The 19,790-nt window shown below is 31.4% G+C and overlaps 1 long non-coding RNA gene across 1 annotated transcript; it reads right to left on the bottom strand.

Moving 5' to 3' along the window:
* Window positions 1-5,693: 5,693 nt before the first annotated feature.
* LOC126742265 (uncharacterized) lies at window positions 5,694-6,674 on the bottom strand. Its single transcript, XR_007662515.1, has 2 exons — window positions 6,327-6,674; window positions 5,694-6,267 (listed from the first exon to the last, which is right to left on the bottom strand). It is a non-coding gene; the product is annotated as an uncharacterized LOC126742265 (long non-coding RNA).
* Between the last annotated feature and the right edge of the window lie 13,116 nt (window positions 6,675-19,790).

Below are 19,790 nucleotides of genomic sequence, written 5' to 3'. Positions count from 1 at the left end.
GCTGTGCTATAAGATTATAGTAGAAATCAACATGCAGAAAGCATACGCTGAAAAAGTCACCAAATATTTATTACATAAATTAAAAAGTATATACTCGCTAAAAACAATTGAAGTTCTTGCAAAGAGAAGACTTATGCAAAAGCCAGCAATATAAGGAACCCGTTATGTGTTGCACAAAGCTTAACCTTGACTTTAGCCAAGTTAATGTTTAAATTCATCCCAAAGCATTTTATTGTTCCAAAAATAAACAAGTTTACAATACTTTACAGCATATTTGATTTTGCAATAAAAGTCTTAATATGTTAAAGCTTTTATAAATAAATTTATAAAAAAACAAGTGTAAACATGCGTGCATAGAAATCGGCTCACTTTTGACAACTATATTTTTAAAAATTCTTCAGATCAAAAAAAAAGAAATATGCTGTTTGAAAGTCAATTTAATATATGCTTTAATGTGAGTATAAAAATATAAAGAAGGGTTATCGTTTATACGCGTAGCAACCGGGAACTAAATAAAACGTGTTTATGTAACGAAAATCATAAATTTGTCAAATATTAAATTTATTGTGTTTGCAAATGAAATTTGCATATTTTTCGTTATTGCTGGACAATTATTGGAAATGTCACACGCAGCGGTTCGAAAAGTGTGCCAACATTATGAGAAAAGTTAATCCTTTTATAGGCAACCTAGAACAGGCAGAAGGCAATTTATAACCGCTCGTGGTGACCACTTTCTTGTGTCAACAACATTAAGAAATCATCACCTTAATGCCATTCAAGTCAGTGGACAGTAAGGCGAAGACTGTAGTCATGTGAATTGAACGGTGGATCACGGGATCTGCTCTGTTCTTAGATGAGAGCAGAATATGATAACGACCGAAATGAAAGTTTACCGAAGACCAAGACAGCGATTTGTAGATTGCTGCTTTAAGGAGCGCTGTGGTTATGGAGGTGATTTCTTCATGATCTGGACTGCCATATCTATAGGAGTACGAACCGACCCTTAGTTCATTCATATGGGCGACCATGTTTATGGAAGAAGAGGTGTAACGGCTGCTAGATATATCGGAGAAATTTTGCATCAAGTCTATTTATGTTAATAATAAACAAGCTTGATTTGCCTAATGTATTAATTTCGCTATGTTAAACATATGACGTCGAAATAAATTTTCATAAATATAAACTAACATTAAATCATATTAAATTGCCTTTCAAACAGCAAATGTCTTTTTTTGATCTGATAAATAATTTTAAAAAATTCAGAAGTTTACTGTGGGCGGACTTCTATGCACGCAAGTGTATATACGTTCAACGAATTCTTCTTTTTAAAGTGAATTTTTAACCCAAGATGCTAAACAATTTGATAGTGTCTATATTTTTTATTATTAAAAGTTTATGAGAATCTTTCGATAGAGCCTATACAGGTTGGCGAATAGAAGACTACACATAGGCATTATAAATGGCAACACCGCTTCACGTTGGTTGGTAAGCGGCGCGGCAGATTCCGATCGTCTGATTTCAGTCAACAGATGAGTTTTTTAGATGAGTCCTTTTTTCCATTGCATGGTAAACACAATATCTGCATTGTTCGTTACTGGTCTTAGGAAAACGAGCAAGTTTTCAGTTCCGTATTCAGTACCCGCAAAAATTGAATGTTTGGGTTAGTATTTTGGACGGCCAAGTTATTGGGCCATTTTCATTAACGGTACTTTGAAAGCTGAAAAATACCTTGAGTTGCTAAAAAACCAAGTTCTTCCTGCCATTCAACTCCTCCCTTTTTTACCAAATGACTTTTATTTGTAGCGTTATCTTAAGGAGATTAAAAACTTCATTGCTACATTTCTCTACAAAAATATCAGGCATTGGATGGCAGTAGCTTTTTTGGCAAGTTTGCTATAATTTAATTCTTTATAATGCAAAAAGGCCTCTATAAAATTTTTGAAATAATTTAGTAACATTTAGGGTATTTTAGATACTTCTCTAATATGGCTGATAACAGTTTTTTTTACCAAAACGTAGAACAATTTTATGGCGAAATCAAGGAGCTGCATAAACTGACCAAAAAGCACGATGTCAACTTTTCGATTTCAATGCTAAGATAGAAAGAGGCCAATTTGAGGAAATACTTAAACCTTGTGGACTTGGAGTCTGAAATTAAATATGTGCTTATTACAGTTCTGCCAAGAAGAAAACATGAAAATCATTAATATATGATATCAATTTCATCCTCGCAACCTTTATACTTGGAAGTCTCCATCAAACAGCGTACAACGTAATAAGAAATCACATAGACTTTATCTTTATAAACCAAAGATTTAGTTTGACTATCAAAAGAGCTAGCATATATCTTGGTGCAGATGTAACTTTTGATCACGTAGTATTGATAGCTGCTAGAAAATATACACTGTCAAGTAATAAACGATCAAGCACACAATGACTGATAGCAATAGAGGAAACGAAGGATCGAAAAACATTGAAAAAAATTTAACATCACTAAGGATAAATGTCACGGATGTTGTGACAGCTGGTATGCAGGACAGACTAGGATATCCAACAAGAAGCAAAAAGCAAAAATGGATGTTGGATGAGATCTTGCGTAGCGGACGAAAGCATGTACAGAAACACACAAAAACGCGCAAGATCAAACTTAAGAATGTATGGCTTAAACGAAAATGTATTGAAATAAAACACCTTCAAAACCACACGACGATATTAACCTACACAAAAATCTGAAGAAAGGACTGCTGAAACATACAAAAAAAAAGACCGGCCCTAGTAGTCAATAAAAATAACCAGACAGTCCTTGATGTAAATGAAAAAAGTTATTTCTATGAAAAATACATAAGTTTGGGAATGTGCTTGCTTGCTCGGAACTTGACCTTGACTTCCGATTAAGATTCGTGCTTCTGGTGGACATTGCAGATGAGTGCAATTAAGAAACTGCAGGACTTTAAGATGACCTGAACTTCAAAAAAAATAAATGAGGAAGTTTTTAGACGCGTCAACAAGAAACGCGAACTCTTTGAAATAATTAATAAGAGGAAAACAGCCTATGTGTGGCACATCATGCGGAGTAAAATATATCGACTCTTGCAGTTGATGATCCAGGGGAAGATTGAGGGAAGAAGAGAAATTGAAAGAAAGAAAATGTCATGGCTACGTAAAATTAGACAGTGAAGAATAACATGATGTACTGAATCGCTGATACACATCGCAAAAAACAAAGAAACGATGGAAAATATTATCGCAAAGAACCATCAATGGAGATGCATTCGAAAAAGAAGATTATGCAAAAATGCCCGTATGAAAGTTTTTTGCCTAAGAATTTAGTCAATTTTGGGCTGTATTAGATGTTGGCCCAATAGCATAAGATAATTAAAAAATCTTTATTATGCAAAAGAGCTTGTATTAATTTTTTTGCTTAATAACTTTAAACTATTTTTGTGCTATTTTGAATGCTCTCAAATACCACAACTTAAAAAAAAGTTTTTTATCCAAAAAAACTTTACTGAGATGTTGACTAACATGTTAATAATTTTTTGGCTCACCATCATTAGATACTTCCACAGTAGAAGACTTCAGAAAAAATCTTTACGAAAAAAAGCTTCCATTCAAATCTTTTTGAGTAATAAGTTAATAATTTTTGTTTCGTGTTTGTGACCCAATATCTTCAATATTGCGGAGGATTGTTGGGTGGGGTCAGAAATAAAACAGAAACCTGTTTACCTAAATGTAGACGTTTCGACTTATATTAAGTCATCCTCAGGGCACTAAATCTAGGTTTCTTTAGTTATAATTAAAACACATTTATAAAAGGAGCGTAGAATTATTTTTAACATGGGTTAAATTGTAGGTGTTATTGTGGGTTATTTTTTGTATTGTTATTGTTGATTCTAGTTTGCTAGGTAAACAGGTTTCTGTTTTATTTCTGACCCCACCCAACAACCCTCCGTAATAATTTTTGGACTACTTTAGAAGCTCCTTAATAGCACAAGAATTTTTAAGATATCAGGCCTAAAAAAATCTATGTAGTATATTTCAAAAATGTACCAGAGACGTGGGTAAGGAAGTTGGTGTGAATAGCCATAGCAGCTAAACTATATGCATTTTCCTAAGGAAACTCAGGAAGCCACCAATCGAGAGAGACAAAGAGAGTAGGGGAAAAAATAACAGAAAAATAACACTAATCTACTCACTACATAGACTAACTACTAATCTTTACTTAAGCTATATTATGTTTTACTTTTATTGGTTTTACCAAAACACATTGATGTATTCATCGTCTTTAATACAAAACTTTCCCACCCTTTAATGCGTACTTCCTAAAATCGTACAGAACGCGTATTATTTTTCATTGACCATTGCACATCCCCACAACTTAATGTGAAATAATAAGAGGCTCAAGTTTCTTCAGTCGTCTCATCTACTTGAATCTTCGAACTGGTGGTTTTTTGTGTCTTTTTACGCTTTGAAACTCGATTTACCAATTATTATTTGTAATTACAGTATACTAATAAGAAAAATTTTTAAATAATTTTAATTTGAAAAAATTTGTATTATAAATTTAAAAAAACATTAATATGATTTTAATCGTTGCAAGTTCCAAGTTCGCAAAAAATATAATTAAAAATAATAGGAACTTAATTTTTTTCATCGGAATCACTTCAATGTGTTTAGACTGTTTAGAGAAAGGTTTCCTTCTGATTTTACGAATACATAATATCTCAATATTTTATTAGGTAGATTTTAAGATAGCTAACAGATAACAAAGCTCTATTTATAGTATATATAAAGTTGTGGGAGAAAATAAGACTTGGGTCAAAGAAAATAATAGTAAACTTCGTTAGTATAATTATCTTTGCTTGGGTCCAAAAAGACACACAAATCCTTGACTGCATTAAACTGCTTCAAGGGGATACCATCAATATATTTTATATCTTTTGAAGTACAAAAAAGTGTAAAACCTACAAAAAAAAAAACAAATTCCAGTGAGGAGCATTTGCTTTTGTTGGACAAGTTTAAAAGGTAATAAGTAGGTAGGTGTAAATATATTTAGTAATATTGTATTTATTTTCTAATGTATTTTAAGTTCTTCATTTATTAAGTTCATCAATATATGTATTTTTCTTGATGTTATTTATGCATCTTTGAAATACTACAATAAAATAATCTAAAACGGCATAAAATTATTAAAGTTAAGATAAGGTTATGATTAAACGTTACGAAATCGTTTATTTATATAAGTTCACTTAAATCCATAACACACTGTAATACACTTTGAAACCCATTTAAGGCATTTCATTAAAGAACGGTATCACTTAACTCTCTGCCCACTCAAAATTATGTTTAGGTGGTATTTCAGGTGGCACAAAGTCAGTGGGATGGCAATCTCATGTTGAGAAAATAACACAAGTTTAGCCGATATGCCTAATTAATTCTTAGTAATATTTAATTGCACAGCTGCCTCTTTGTTCCTTTTTGGCGAGGGTAAATCGAAGTCCTTACTAGACGAGATGTGCATGTGTAATAATTATTTTTATGTTTCACCTATCTATTATTGATTTATAATACCTTAGAAACGGAATATGTTATGGTAGCAATAATACCTGCTATCACACGGGCATTATGATAATGCCCGGAAATTTTATTGCTTATCCAATTTTATTTCTCTCATAATAAAGAATAAACATCCATTTTATACAAAAATAATTTTAATGGACAATTTACAAACTATACAAAATAGCGTTAGTGCTGCGACCACTACCATCACAAAAAAGACCGACCATTCTATAGTGGGCTCAGCTACATTTTCCGGGACATTTCAAAATTGTAATTTTTATTTTGGAAATAAAGTTTTTTATTAAATTTAAAGCGCCTAAATCTTCTTCAATGATAGTAAAACTTTACTAAAAAAAAGTTGAAGCTTTAGTTTCTGGTACCTTTATAACCAAGACCGTTCTTTCTTCTATCTTCAATATCATCAATGGTCATTTTGACCAACTCGTCTCGTCTTAAACCTCCAAAAATACCCATTACCAATATGACTTTGTGTACCAAGTAGATATCATCAGGAGCCTTCTTAATACATTTTATTATTTGTTCTCCTTCCAAAACTTTAGACTTCTTTGGGACATATCCTTTCGACTTAACTTTTAAAAAAGATATGAGACGATGGTATTGCGAGATGTCTATATTTTTATAGACCATTAACGTAGACCTAAGTGTAGAATAATTGGTCCAGAGAGAGTTTGGACTGTATTTTTCCGACTAAAAATATTAAAATTTGTTAAACATATATATGTATTAAAATAAAATCAATAACTTACCAGTTCCTGAAAATATGCCATTAGAACGGTTTCGGTTATTTGAACAATTGCATTGGCATCTTTCCAAATACCAAATATGCCATACTCCCAATCATACTGTTGCCTTGATTTAACTGGCAAAAGATTTTCGGTCGCTTTTATGGCCTTTTCTCTTATATTTTGTGGAATTTCTTCCATTTTAAGCAAATATTTAAACGAAAAATGCCAACTGACTAACTGACAGAAACATCAAAGTCAAACTTAAATAATCACTGCAAGTCACTTGGTAAATTTCTGTACATACCTGTACAGGTAGATCCTATTTTTTAATTAATATTAAAATTATTTTTGTTCATAAAAATCAATTTTTAGGTAAAACATAAAGCATTGTATCCACCACGGGCATTGTTAGACTCTAATGCCCATCATCGTCCTTACAATGCCCTTGATACATAAATAGCTATAAAAATTAATAATTTGAAAAATTACAATTAAAATCAACTAATTAATCTCTTGTTAATTTATTAACTGCTCCAAATGAAAACGGTTTACTTCTTGACAAAGTGCTAATCGAGGGTAGAATTCCCTTTGCAAGTTTCCTAAAATCTGCGGTGAATTTAACTAATAACTAATAACTAATTTAACTAATAAACTTAATAATTTAAGAATTTAAAAGTTTCTTGTCTCTTAGGTGTTCAATATTTCTTGGTTTTGTAGAATATCCTTTGCTTTTCGGGTAGCTCCAAAGATAAAAATCTAATGGAGTTAGGTCAGGTGACCCTGCTGGCCACTCAATTTTTTCTCTTCGTTTAAACATAGGCTTGCTGAGTTTTTAAGACTAAGAAGCTTCATCAACAGCTTTGAGTTTATTTTGGGGGTAAAAAATGGGGACCGCAATCATTACCATCATTAATGCCCAACCAACTATTTACGGAAAAACTCATTTTGAAATGATCTTGGCTGAATTTCTCGACGATTGTAATGTAGCCGAATATATACTGCATGGTCCAGTTTAAAAGTCATTAATTTTAATACGTGATAGAGAATTTAAAAAGAAATAGACTTTCATTATAAATTTTTTCTTAGAAATGTTTGGTAACAAAGATACAGGGTGTTAAAGTTAAGAATAATTATTTGTTTCCTTATCATAACTTCTAAACTACCAGCTTAATTTTAATTACATTTAGCATGCAGGTTATTGAAGTGAATTGTCAATTACTGATGAAGTCAATTTAAAAAAAAATGCCAGTGGCGTGACATACGGAGGGAATTGGTTCTTTTTTGCCTCAAATCTGCAAGCAGATGAAATATTTATTTATAAGAAGTCAACTCTTCTTCAAGATTCTCCATTTAATTTGGAAAAAAAAGTTACTTTTGCAAGATTTCTTTAAAATTTCTTACAAAATAGTTGGACAATATAACCAACCAATCAATATTTTAAAGAAAATTAATACATCAGAAATCTGTCGCCTGGTTTTCACGTAGTAATATTAAATTCTTGACTGATTGAATTGTATCCTATCTTACAGCTGTGTCTGCTAGAAATCAATGCTGTCAAGTAATATGGAGACTAAAGGTTTATTCTCACTGCAAATTTCTTAGAAGTTTGAAACTGTTTCCAAACCATTCTTAATGCGCATGCGTAAAATATTACAACTTCTGATCGATCTGAGACCTTCTGTGCGAACATCAAATGCGGGTTGGGTTGGGTTGGGTTGGGTTGGTAGAGTTCATATTAAAAAAAAGAAGAGCAAGAAAAATAACCTCACTTTTTTAGGCCAGTGAAAAGTGGGAAAATAAATAAAACATAAACAAAAAAAATACAATACAACCTTAAAATAGGTGTATATTTTCAAAATTGTGTAATTATTTGTTGCTTTTGGTCTTAAAGTTTACTCTTAAAATAGTCGAGAAATTCTATTCTATTAAATTAGGACACAGTTTCATCAAAATAGTTTTGATTTTTGGGCCTTATTCCTTCTTCAAGTAAATCTTCACCAAAATCTGTGTCGGAATCAACAAAATTCTGATAATTCAGATTCTTCCGATGATTCAAAATCACTCATTTCCAGTAAATAGTATTGTATTCTTTGGCTATAAATAACTGAGCTCAAACGCACTGAGTTTTTACACAATAACGTACATACAACTTATATACTTAGGGGGTGTAATGTGGTGTTGTTTCCTGACGATACAATGTTATATGTGGTGAGTAAAGACATTCATCAACTGCAACAGGTCATGAACGTTGAACTCAATAACTTATTCATCTGGCTTTGTAGAAATAAACTAAGTTTAAATGCAAGTAAATCCAAGTTTTGTATATTTGTCAAGAAATCTAGACTAAGTTCTATAGACATGGGCAATATACAGATTTCTGTGAATGGGGAAAGTATTTTGTATGCCAAAGAAATTAAATATTTGGGAACAATTTTCGATGCTAATCTGGATTTCCATGCTCATGCAGATTATGTAATGAGACAATTTTCAAAAAAAGTTCGATTTATCACAAGAATTGGAAAAAATTTGTCAATGTACATCAAATTAAAACTTTACAACGCCATTGCTCTTCCTCATTTACAGTTCTGTTCAACATTATTGTTTAACTTGCCACGGTATAGAATTGACCGACTAGAAAGAATTCAAAATAGGGCTATGAGACTGATTCTAAATTGTAATCGTTACACGCCTGTTGTCTCTATGTTGGGTGTCCTAGATATGTTGTCTGTATATCAAAGAATTTTGTATAACGTTTATTTATTTATTTTTAAATTAACTATTAACTATTAACTATTTAAAAAATTTTAAACATCAGATGCTCCCCGATTATATTTGTAATAAATTAAGAGTTTTTGGAGATATACATAACTATAATACGAGAAATCGTATAGACTTCATACTAGTCGACAGATGTAACACAACCCAAATGCATAATTCAGTTCTATACAAAGGTTTAATTCTATTTAACAACTTGCCTGCTAACATCAAAAATTGTATTACTTTAGTATGCAGTTTACTATAGAGAGAGATTACAAGTTTTACTATAGTATGCATTGTTTCCGCTCCAATCATCATCTTGATTCTGGGTTTATCTGTTGACTGGGTATTTTTGGGCCAACCGGGATACTGGTTACAGCTTCTTGGAACTACCGAAGCATTTCTAAGTGTTACACGGGGGGACCAATGTGTCTGGTCAGCAAGGTCAACCAAGTTCCAAATGTGTGTCATCGGCTGCTTGCAACCGAACCGACTCGATCAACCTGTGTCGACATTATTTTTATTATTATAAGGCAAACAACAATTAACTTTTAATAAGTGGGGCAAGGAAATAATGTTTAGGTTAGGACTAGTTTTAATTTATGGTCTACCTCTGACAGGATATTTCTGGAACCGGGATGCTGTTTCTGGATTACCGAGACCATCCATGGACAAACCGGAGTGTCCTGATACAGTTATGACCAACTTTTACTTTATATTTCATTTATGTTTTTATTGAATGTAGCTTTTGCTAAATAAAGATATTATTTATTTATTTATTTATTTATTATCAACGGTATCAAATTCACTAACCAAATCCAAGAACACACGCATGCATTTTTTCCTTTGTCAATGTTAGAAATAAGTTAGTAGCAACTTAGCTAAAGCATCCTTGGTTGATATATTTTATTTTGACATCCCCTCTCTAAAACTAAACTGATTCCTAGACAATATTACGCGCATATTTAAAAAAGTTACCTAATACAGCTCAGAATAAACTGTTATTTATTCTCATTTATTACCATTCGGTCACCAAAACTTCCAAAATGATTGTTAAATTGGAATGAAAGCTTCTTTTGATCTGCAATAATATTTCCATCTAATACAATCTTTGATATTTCCTTTCTTTTAAGACTGCCTTTATGAAGTATTTGATGTTTTTCCATAGTCTGTTATGGTTATTGATGTTGTTGTCCATCTAAGACTTAATAATATAATAATTTATATACGCTTTCTCAAGTAATTCGTTTGAACAATTTTTTTAAATGATTTTTTTAGGTGATCTTTTAAACTTTTCAGGAACTAGATAGAAACTTTTATTTATTAAATCTGCAAGAATTTGCCTTATTTTTTCGTCTTTTAGGCATTAGAAATAATTTGTTATATCCTTCGATTATTTAAAACAACTAACATTTTACGTATTTTTTTATATTCCAGGAATTTGGATGCATTTTTATGACTTCCAGGATTTTTTTATAATTGTTCATTTATGCCAGGCATTTGATGTAATTTTTTCGCTAGACAATAGAAATAATTTTTTTATATAGATATAATTTTTATTTTAGGTGATATGATATAAAATAGTTTGTGATATATTCCAGACTTCTGAAGTAATTTATTAAGTCTCTAAGAATTTAACTTATTTTTTTTAATGTCTTTTTAGAATCTGATGTCCTTTGTTATTTCTTCCAGGCATTACAAATAACTTCTTTTTAGGAGTGATGCTGTATAACCAATGGGAACAAAGTTAGAGGGTGCTGAAGGCGTCAAAATAAATTTTTTCTTAGTCCTTTTTTTTGTAAATTTGCAATTTAAATTATTTGTAAATTTTAATATTATGGTCCCGATTGCGGTGAATTTATTTTAAATTTTCATTTCGTAAAATTCTATTTTCTTTTGTAATTGTAGCGTCTTCTAATTTGTTTTCTTGGTGTTTGTATAGCTCTTTTCCCAGAAGGTAAACTGTAGATCACTTAATAATCTGATTTTTCGTTCGTTACAATTTTCGGTATCACTTACGACTTAACTGAAAAGTTAAATTAAGAATTATATTCTCTTCTATTAGAGAATAACCAAAGTTGCAAGGATTTATTAACATCAAATCTGGAATTGCCGGATTGATTGTATGTACTATACGTCTATTTCGAGAGGCATTGCAAATATCGTTATTTTCCAGGATTTTGGCATCATTTTTATTTTTTCGGTCTTTCGTTATAAGCATATTTTATCTCATCGCCAGGTATTAAAAACAATTTTGTATACAGGTTAGGAAATCGATCATTACGCATCGAAAGGTGCTTAAACCCTAAATATGGCAACGCGCAGGCATTCATTTAGTGCGCTCACTACTACTCACCTACTACGTTATTGTTTTTCAGTACGAACAAAGTATATATTTCGACGTTTAAGTTGGTACGACGTAGTAACTATATTACTTGCAAAATTTTACGCGAAAGTTCAGGCATTACATTACAGCATATGTTTCTGATGCGGGCTTTACATACATCAGTGTACAACTTATATAGAAACGTAATATAAAAATATTTACTATGCTGTTTATTGCATTATGGAAATTAAAGCGTTATTCTAATAAAAAATACATAAACTCTGATAAAAGTAGAAAAATTTTAACACTATAAAAAATAAAATTTAACCTCTTAAAAAATAAACTTTCGTGTTTGTAAATGGCTTCCTTAAGATAACTCCAAAAATAAAAAAATCTGAGTGTGGTTATTTTTATGTATGTAGAACGAAGCGTAGTTTCAAAGCTCGGATTAGCGAACATGACCGATGCATTAGACAAAATAATCCGGAGTCATTATTTGCTAAGCATATTATGGAGACTGGTCACCGATCGATTCTACTAAATAATTACAAGATTTTACATAGAGTTCAGGACAACATAAATCTAAATAACCTTGAATTACTGAGATAAAAAGATCTCTCAAAAAAGAATATGATAAATCACTTAATATTCAGATTAACATTCCTGAAACTAATTTAATTCATATTTTATTTGAATAACTCTTTCCTCCCATTCCTGTTAATTTATTTTAATAAAAAACCCTGTTGCTTTCTTAATGTAAACTGGTGGAGATATCTGTTTAACTGTTTTAAAAAAATATTTTAAAGTTACTCTGGGTACCGCTATCTAGTACTCATTAAGTTATACGATATATGGATTTCTTTGTAACGTTCTTTCTTAATTATAAAAACTAGATATAGATGACTCCGTTGATCGGATTATTTTGAATGGCGGTTATTATAGTTTTTTAGATTATTTTGTTTATTGTGTTATAAGGGTGCTGTTTAGATGTTATTGTTTTAAACCTAAGTGTAATATTTGTTATCTTGTAATGAGATTTACTCGTTTAATTTTAACTGTACTGTTCTATTTTACTAATTTTTGATAAGCTTAGCATCTATGTAAATTTAAACTTTTACTTTTAGTCCTCGAACTGATAATGCGATAAGATTGTAATCGCGAAAACGGTCGTCATAATAAAAAAAGGAATTTCGTGTGAAATAAGATCTTTATTTTCTACCCTATTTGCTTGCAAATACCTATAAAATACATCCCAGAACAAGAAAGAAAGAAAGAAAGAAAATGTGCTATATTACGTAAGAATAATCTTGTGTACAAGCATCCTACAAGCTAAAAAAACAAAACACAAATACAATTTCAAAAATTGACAAAACAATGAACAAAATTAAACACAAGAAGACAAAACTTTTTGAACATACTTAAATTAAGATAACTAAATAAAACAATCAATTACTAAAAAAAGGTAAACTTGTTGACAAAACTAGTGAAGAAAAAAGGAAAAAAAGAAAACTTTCCAACATGTCCAAGGTTAAAACCTATCATTAAAAAAGTCATCCAGGTTATAATATGCCTTAGCCAATAAAAGCGACTTTAATTCTCTTTTAAATTTCTTAACATCCGATATATGTCTAACACACAGAGGAACATGATTGTAAATTTTTTTACTTATGTAAATTAATGAGTTTTTGGTAAGGGAAGACGTAGGAATAGGTAGGGGAACATCATTTACACGACGAGTCAAATGGCCAGTGTCAGAGGGTAGTTTGGGAATTTTGTGAATAAGAGCAGCTGTTTCTAAGATAAAGAGTGAAAAAAGAGTTTTTCAGAAATGAAGAGGGGTTTGCAAGAATCTCTTAACTTAGCAGAACACAGGTATCTAACTGCTTTTTTTTGAATAACAAAGATAATGTTAAGTAGCCCCTTATTGGTTAAACCCCAAAAAGGCAAGCCATACCGAATATGAGATTCAATAAGTGAAAAGTACACTGAACGTGCAACCACCCCTCCCAGCTCTTGTTTTGCCATTCTTACTGCGAAATATCCAGAAGATAATTTCCCAGCTAAATGTAAAATATGATCTTCAAACCGAAGGCAACCATCAATGGTAATTCCTAGGAACTTGCAGCACTTTTTATTCTGCAAGAGGGAATTTTCGTCAAACATCAGACCCTGAACATCGCACTTAAACCCCATAATAGACTTCTTTCTTACATTAAATACGAGCCTGTTGGAAGCACACCACCCTGATAAAATCTGAAGGTCTTCAAGGATACAAGTCTTAATATAAACATGGACACCATTTTCCAAACGATCCAAAAATAAAACTTATTTGGGTACAAAAATCTAGAGATTTGGGCCATTTAATATAGCCAATCCCACTAATAAAATGGTTTGGAAAAATTTTTGTTAAAAATTCTTTTATCATAACCATGAGCAGGAAAGCCAACTTATTGAAAATAGTTGGCTTCCCCAGTTCTAAATCACGGAGGATTTGAGTGGTAGGAAGAACTTGGTTTTGCAGCAACTCAAAGTATTTTTGGGCAATTACTTTTAGTAAAGTACCATTAATAAAAAAATTGCTCTATATTCTGGTTGCCCAAAATACTAGTCCAAACAGAACTATTATGTTTCTTATGTAATGGAATAAAAGATTCATCTAAAAACAGATGACTTCGTAAGTTTTATTTTCCTTTGCTTTTTTCAGCATGGCTTCACAAAATTTCATTTTTCGCCGCTGGTCACAGGGAACAGTTTTATGGGCCATAGCCAATTCGTCTTCAACACTTGTATTTAATCGTCTTGAATCTACTTCTAGAAGTATAGTACACTACACTACAAACAATTTCTTTAAATCATTCTTGCTCCTGGACTCTTTCGATAGAAAGCTCTTACATCTTACTGTGGCATTTATTACAATCTTAAAGCCCAAGGGATGTTTCAAAATTCAAGATCACATTTAAAATTATTTTTTTGCAAGAAATCGGTCTATTTTCAAATTTCATTGAAAACAAATCTCTAAAATGAATTCAGCAAATACCTATTTAACGTTTGCAAGCGCCCGCTCATCCACGAGACGTAGCGGTGTTGCCATGATTTTCAACAATGCGTAATCTTTAATTTCCCAACCTATATACTTTTATCATATGAAGAAATTTGAATTACTCTTAGGAGCCATTTGAGATTTTCTAATATTTGAGAAAGTTATGAATGATCTATTTTGATAACACGGGATGAAAAAAGGGAAACTAACTACCCGTTACTAATAACCTGCACTATCATCAAAATAAAAACCTATATAAAAAATATTTATAAATAACAATAGTATGTAAATTATTAGACAAATAAACAAAATTTTGGTTTTTTTTAAATTAGACATTCTTAGTTAAAATAATCAAAAAATCCTTTTAGCAAATTACTATAACCCAAAACAATATGACTGACCCTAATCCGATAAATCTTTAAAAAGGCTCACACTGGCATAATCGGTTTTTGGGCATTTATCGAGCTATTTGATTACCCGTCGATTAGATTTTTGCGGACGATAAGAGGATGTTCGACACGCGGCCGACCTGTGGTCCAAAACCACGGGCCCCAACGGGATTATCGATGTAATCAAGAATCAAGATGTCATCATAATGAATTAGTTTTACGGGTAATAGATAGTAGTTTTTTGTTTGGGATGAGAAAATTAAATATTTGCTTAAAGGATTTTAAAAAAGAGATTTATCGGAGTAGTGGAGTCAGTAGTTTAAAAAGTTTATCAAATAAATATTTTTTAATGAACATCTGATGACTCTGAAGTATATAAACTTGGCTGCCTAGTTTAAAAGCTTATAAATTACAACCCTTATATTACCGATACAATAAAGCAAATCTTTAAATTGAGGTTTTGATATGGCAGATAGTAGTGATGATAGAAGTGACGGAAGAGCTTCCCGTTGGATCGGTAAATATATCACGAAAAAATTTTGACCACACTATAGGAATCCGAATGGAACACGGCATACCAAAATCAATCTCTGTTAAGACAAGCAAAATTCAATCGATAAACACAACAATTAATAAAAAAACAAAATTGGGCCTAAAACAGTACCTTGGACGACCCAAGGTATATTCTATATTCTTTCAATATATCCCAATATGCATAGGGGTCGTCCAAGGTACTGTCTTATGCCCAATTTTATTTACACTGTATGTTAATAACTTATTTCACCTTACACTGACGGGCAAAGCAATATGTTTTGCGGATGACAGTGGAATAACTTATTTAGAGGACTATTAAAATAGTTTAAAAATAAGTGTTCTCCTGGTTTTATAATCAAAAACTTACATTTAATTCTGACAAAATTTTGTATGACTTTTAGCCGTCATGAATATTCGTTGCCACACTTTAAACAACTTAATATTAAGATAAATAATGTCTAAATAAAAATTTCAAGCACAAATAAAACTAACTAGTTGGAAGTGACGTTAGATTCGAATGGAATAACCATATACTATATATAATTAATAAAATAAGATCCTGTTGGTAAATTTGACTAACAATGGTAAAAAAGAGCTAACAAAGTTTTCCAAATTCCATATTTATTAACATTGTATATACCATCACAGATTTAACTAGCTAACGCAAAGCTTGCGTTAGCTAGTTAAATCTGTGATACCATTAATTCGCTGGTTCACTACGGCAGACATTAAAGGTTGACATATGCAACCACTGTTGTGCAAAAATCTAAAACCTGCTTTTAAATAATTAAACTGTACATGAAAATTATTATTTTCAGTGACTAAATATGAACAATTTCTTAAAATCCCTGGAAGACGTAAAATTTTATGATCAAAACACAAAAGATTCAATAAATAACAGTATTAGTTAAAAAATTCCCGAAGTTTGTTAACGAACGTCAGTATAAGAAGCTGAATACTTTGTGATTTAAAAAAAATTAAATTCCATGAATCGGTAATAGTAAAATAAAATTGAATAAAAAATTACTTAAGTCATTTTTAAACATTAATTTGTTAATAATTTGGCATGGCATATATCAAAATTAAAAATTATTTTACAATGTCGAAGGACACCTTCGACAGCTTAAAAATAATAATTAATTATTACATATTTAATTTTGATAATTTAATTAGCTGAAGTGATTTATCTATATTTAAATGTGGTTATTTTTTAATATTTAAATCAGGTTCCTTATATAAAACCTATTTAATCAATTTAAAATAGGTATTTCTATCCAACTCCACATCAAAAGAGTAATTAATTTTTATATATGAGGGTATCAAAATTCAAAGCTACGCTCTCTTCTGTATAGACTTAGTTAGGCGTGGTTTCACCCCTCGTATTTAGAGCACGATCAAGACTTGCGGCCAATAAGCGCCAAGTAAATTACATTGTTAAGGGGTTTAGGGATGGAACTCCTTTTGCTTATTTTATTTTATTTTGATCGACCATGAAAATGAGAGAAAGGAAATTATATAAGAAATTATAAACTAGAATTTAGTCAATATCAAATAAGAATTTACGTTTTGCATAAATGTTTATTGATTAGTTACAGCCTGTGGGTAGAACTTGAATACTCTTTCAAAAATTTCTGTGCGGTCTTTTGTACACATAAACATAACAGTTTAATATATAAACATATTATTTATTATTTAGTTATATAATTATTTAAATCAAATCAAATCAAATATGCTTTATTTTTACATAACATAAAAATTATGTTGACAAAGCTGACTTAAATATAGAGTTAACAAACAGACAATAAAAAAACAAATAGGAACACATAAAAAATAAAGAAAATTAAAGTATCAAAATTTATAAAACATTTAAATATCACATAACAAAGCATAATAAAAACCTTTAAAATAGTAGTAACTAAAATTGGCACAATTTTTTTGGCACCAAATTTAAATCTCCTATACAGGGTGTCATTGAAATGGTGTAAAAAAATTCGGGGGGTGATAGTACTCCTAAAAATTTTAAAAAAAGTTCCTATAACTATAGGGCGGAAAATGCATATTAAGGGAGTTAGGGGCACTGAAAGGGTAAATTTAAAAAACGGTTTTTTGAAATTGTAGGCTTAAAAAACGAGATAAAATTTCGAAAAAAAATCCTCTGCCATAAATTTTGACCCAAAATCAAATGGTGATACTGAAAAATAATTTGGAAAATCGGAAAGGGTAGTTTTTGCAAGGGTAGGGGGTTAATTCGTGAATAACTTTTTTTAGGTTATTTTTTTCGCAACGTGGGTTCATTTTTTAAAAACTACATACTTTTTCCTACAAAAAAGGTACTCTTGTTGCACATCGCCCAGAACGATGGTTTTCGAGAAAATTGAAGGCAAAAAGTTTGCTCTGATGGGCTGCTAACTGGTTAAACAACATAAACTTATGAAAGTTATGGGGTTTCAAAAGTAAACAAGTAGTTATTAAATAATTAATTGAAAAATCTAAATTTTATGATTTTTAAAACATCTTATTGCTTTAAAAAACGAAATAAACCAATTACCAAAATTCCTTATTAAATGCATACTTATTTGATTCATTAGCCTAGTTTACACCGCGAGTACCAAATATTCAGTACGCGGACTAAAACCTCTACATATTCTCAAACCTATTAAGTCACAATTTGGAATAATTTACGTGTAAACTTGTCAACTCGCGCACGTTGAGTTTGAGAATAGGGGATTGGGTCCGCGTATTGAATATTTGGTACTCGCGGTGTAAACTAGGCTAATGAATCAAATAAGTATGCATTTAATAAGAAATTTTGGTAATTGGTTTATTTCGTTTTTTAAAGCAATAAGATGTTTTAAAAATCATAAAATTTAGATATAATACTGCACCAGCTATTTAAAAATTTTAAGCAAGCATATGATACAGATTGTGGATTGAAAATCTTGTGCAGAGGGATCTAGAAATGCAGTAAGACTTGAGGAAAACCTGTCGAGCTACTTTACAATTAATAGTGGTCTCAAACAGGGAGATCCGTTATCCCCACTTCTCTTTAACATCGCTTTAGAGTACATTGTGTGAAAGGCAAGAACAGAAACGCTTTTCATTAAAAATCAGGGTCCTCGTATAGTGCTGACTTTCGCTGATAATATAGATATAGTGGAAAATACAACTGTCAGTATCAAGGAAGAATTCATAAAATTAAAAAAGGCATTAAACGAAATTGGACTTTGAATAAACGAAGATAAAACAAAATACATGGCAACAACAAGAACAGAATGTCGAGTCGTCAGTGGACTACAGAATTTTCAGAGTTAATCAGTTTAAATATTTAAGAGCTACTATTAACTCTGACAACAATATAGTAAAGAAAGATTGAGATGAGCCTACCATGTTAACAGGCAAGATCAATGTTTTATCAAGTTGATATGTGAGTCCTCAGAAGGATAAAATCAAGGATGCGTTGGAATAATAATATTGCAGCGGTTCTACGGACACTAAATATCGAACAAGCAAAGAATCTAATAAAGAATCGCAAAAAGTGGAGACAAATTGTAAAGTCAGCAATGACCCACTCTGGGTTGTAATATGGTTGTAATTGTAAAGAGAGAGAGACTTGTGGCATTAATAATATTTGGTATTAGGTTAGTTTTGTTGCGAGTGGGGTACATTGTGTCCTTGCACTGCCACCCTAGGTGTAGTACTATCTGTTACCTTCCTTGTTGCGTCCGGTATGAAAGCCTTCGCATGGTTGTGTCCTGGTAATCCCTCCCAGCAGCACTTTTTCTTGCTATGCTTGTTGTTTTGCTGTATTGTAGGCAATGCCCAGTATTGATGCTGGTTGGATTCTGCTTCTTTTTTAGCAAGCTTGTTAGCCTTCTCATTTCCTACAATCCCAGCATGTCCCGGTATCCATGTTAGGGTAATTTTGTTTCTTTTCCCAAGCAGTGTGAGCTTGTTTTTGCAGCTCCATATTGCTCTAGATGTGCAGGTAGAGGATTCTAGCACTTTTAGAACAGTCTGGCTATCATTGTAAGTTTTGATGGTTTTGTTTTCAAGTAGCATTTGGTTAAGCATTCTTGCACAGATTTCAATGGCATGTCCTTCCGCTTGAAAGAGTGATGAGTGTTTCCCAAGGTAGATAAATATTTCTGTCCTTGGGTTAGACCAGTATATTCTAGCTCCTACTCCAAAATTGATTTTGGAGCTGTCTTAATATACTCGAATGTCCGCTTTTTCTAGCTCCATCCATTTCTGATCGCAGTCCGCTCGGATTGGTATGTTGACCGAGTATGAACTTGTGTTTAGTATTTTTCTTGGCATTAGGTCTGATGGCATTTCAAGTGTACTATGATTGCACGCCTTCTCAGCCAGTTCAATTAATTCCATCTAGACTTTGTTTGCCAAGATGCCATTTATGACATGATACAGCCTGTAAGTGGTTC

Source organism: Anthonomus grandis, chromosome 11 (assembly GCF_022605725.1).
Source record: "Anthonomus grandis grandis chromosome 11, icAntGran1.3, whole genome shotgun sequence".
Classification (NCBI taxonomy): domain Eukaryota; kingdom Metazoa; phylum Arthropoda; class Insecta; order Coleoptera; family Curculionidae; genus Anthonomus; species Anthonomus grandis.
This window is presented reverse-complemented; position numbering and strand designations above follow the sequence as displayed.